Source organism: Silene latifolia, chromosome Y (assembly GCF_048544455.1).
Source record: "Silene latifolia isolate original U9 population chromosome Y, ASM4854445v1, whole genome shotgun sequence".
NCBI classification, from domain to species: Eukaryota; Viridiplantae; Streptophyta; class Magnoliopsida; order Caryophyllales; family Caryophyllaceae; genus Silene; species Silene latifolia.
Window position 1 is genome coordinate 192,450,757 of NC_133538.1, and position 2,745 is coordinate 192,453,501.

The following is a 2,745-nucleotide window of genomic DNA, read 5'->3' on the forward strand; positions in this document are numbered from 1 at the left end:
GGCACTAGTGGTACCTCTTTTAACTACTTATTTATTCTGCTCTATATCATTTATTCATTTGTGGTTATGTTTGAAAATTCCCTTAAAATTGGTCTACTTCAATGGGGTAATCTTTTAATTATGATAATCTGGATGAATTAGGAAGTCATGCTATTGTTGAGGATTTTGCTAATTTGGGATCTTGAAGTCATCCATTAGATGATTCTTTTGTCAATTCAATTCACCCTAACAATGATACAATCACGGTAAACAGGTAAGTGATATTACTGATTTACGGAATACTACTAACTAAGTCTCCTAATAACTAACAAGTCTCCTTCTAATCATACTATTAACCATAATTTGGAAGGAGCTCATTGTGTCTTCATGACCATGGTTGGTGTTTATGTATCAATTAAACCTAAATTTAGTTATAAAGATAGTTGCTTTTGCATTGCAAAAGCAATGTAGTATGTTTAATTTTGATTTTTGTTGGTGTGTTTTTCTGTTTCTGGGTTTAACTAGATGTTGATTATTTATAGCAAAACTGAAATCTCATATGATCAAGTCGCTAGTTCGATAAGATAATGTTTGGAAATGGTTGAGAAAGTGGTTATGTATCAATTGTACCTAAATTAGTTTATAAAGATAATTGCTTTTATCTTAAAATAGCAAGGTATGATGTCTGAATGTCTGATCTTTTGAGTTGGAATAGTGAAACCCTCAACTCGATTTAGGTAAAGTGAAATTGTGCATTTTGGTTCATAATGTTCTAAAATACAAGGGGATTGGCATTGTTTGCTAAAGATCTATGCATTTTAGTACAGTACTCTAGTAGTGCAGTGAGTTTCAACTATTGGATTCATGGAATGGTGGTTGTATTTTCGTTGAATTAAGGAATGTTTAGTTAGTGAATTAATGAATTAATGCCATAACAGTTTGCTATTAAGATTCTATTGTCCTCGTCCTTAGCAAGAAGCCTGAGTTTGAATGCGGCTTCTCTAATAGTCTCAAGAGATGTACCTTTCCGGTTTTCAACTAATTTCCTGACATGGGTCTCGATAGCTGCAGTATAACTTCCAGTATCTGGTATTGACATAGTTACTGGTGAAAATTTTGATGGTTTAAGACGAATTTTACGATTGCATCTTGTCTGCTATTTTAGTCGGAGATACGGGATGTTTAGGTAGTGTTGTATCAGCAGAAATCGCACTTGTACTCCCTTTACACAAAAAAAAAGGAATTTAGGAAGGAGATTAAAACAAAGTTCACTATATAGAGTCGACTCAAAATATAGCCGCCGCCTGCCAGACTTACATTTTAGTCTGTCTCTGATGATATTTATGCAGCATTACTGACGAGAATTTATGAAATTGTATCATGTTTGAAAATTCACTCGAGCTAGTTTTGGTCATTACAGTTTACTTGCTATTGAACCGGGTTTGCCCACCTGAGTATATAGTTAGTATGACAAGAATCGATTCATTATTATATATGAATGTTATGTGAAGGTGGAAGGCATTAGACTTTGCCTCACTTAAAAGAAGCTCTGTGTCTTTCTTCAATGATGAGAAGCAAGAAAGTGCTGTAGCAAAATGGGCAAGGGCAAAAACAAGGGTTGCTAAGGACTGCCTAAGGTATAAACCCCGTTTTCTCTTGTTTTCACTTGAATACTTTACATTTATCGTTATGTCAGCTGCCAAGTTTATCGTTTATTGTCTTATCAGTTTAAAGGTCATTTTATAAGCTATAATAATTAACAAGACGGTTTCCTTTATATACATCACTGCATTATCTGGTAGTGTACCAGTGTTTGCTGAGCATGCGCATGGAGTTCTCTTATTGCAGATATATGCAGTGGGCTTCTTTCAGCATTTTATAGCCTTCTCCATCGAGTTTGTTAGTGGCAGATTCTGGACACGATGAAGAAACATATGCCGGACATCCATTGAACTGATCTTTGGTCTTTATTAGGTCAGCCTTTGCTTAAATTTTGTGAAAACAATTTTACATATGTTTTCTCCGCAGTAAGCTTATCCGATGTAGAAGGCGATGCTACGGTTTTCTGCGTTCCCAAACCAAATCATTAATCAAATTTCTTTCATTTAGCATTGCAGTATGTAAGGTAACAAGAATCTGCCCCAGGAGCTTCTACAACAAGATTATCATCGAGAAGAACAAAAGAGTTTTGTAAGTGTGGAATTTTTACCTATTTCTCTGTAGGGCCAAAGTGATGATATTTCCCTCAACTCTCACAAATTATGACGTTCTTGACTAGCTCATCGGCATAGGAGCTGGCAGCCCGGACGGCGACAAAAGATGGACCATTTGGCTAGCACTTAACACCGACAATTGAAGGAAGGCGGAGAGTCTGGCCCTTGACAAACTCAGACTTGTCAAGCACTGGGGAAGTCTTTAGAAAAGATGCTGAGGCCATTTTACAACAATTATTATGTGCTTAAAGAGAGAGGTACTCCGATAGACTTAACCAAAAGATATGCAAAGAGTAAGTCTTATACTCTTATTAACTCTTATTACCAAGCTCTACCACATAGACTAACTTCTCGATCATCGCATTTTATAGTGTACTTTGTGCATATTATCGACTAACATGCCTAAGCCACTCGGGATAAGACACGTGGACGAAATCGCTTATTTGGCACTGTTGGCGGACCGTGATTGCGTGGACCGGGGTTTGATATTCCGTCCACCTCAAGAAAAAAGAATAATAAAAAGAAATGGGAAAAATTATAAGAAAAGTAGTGA

General features: G+C 36.2%; 1 long non-coding RNA gene across 1 annotated transcript; it reads left to right on the top strand.

Annotated features, from left to right (window-relative positions):
• Window positions 1-671: 671 nt before the first annotated feature.
• On the top strand, window positions 672-2,521 carry LOC141626280 (uncharacterized). The gene is made up of 3 exons (XR_012535880.1): window positions 672-1,953; window positions 2,097-2,169; window positions 2,258-2,521. It is a non-coding gene; the product is annotated as an uncharacterized LOC141626280 (long non-coding RNA).
• Window positions 2,522-2,745: the final 224 nt, after the last annotated feature.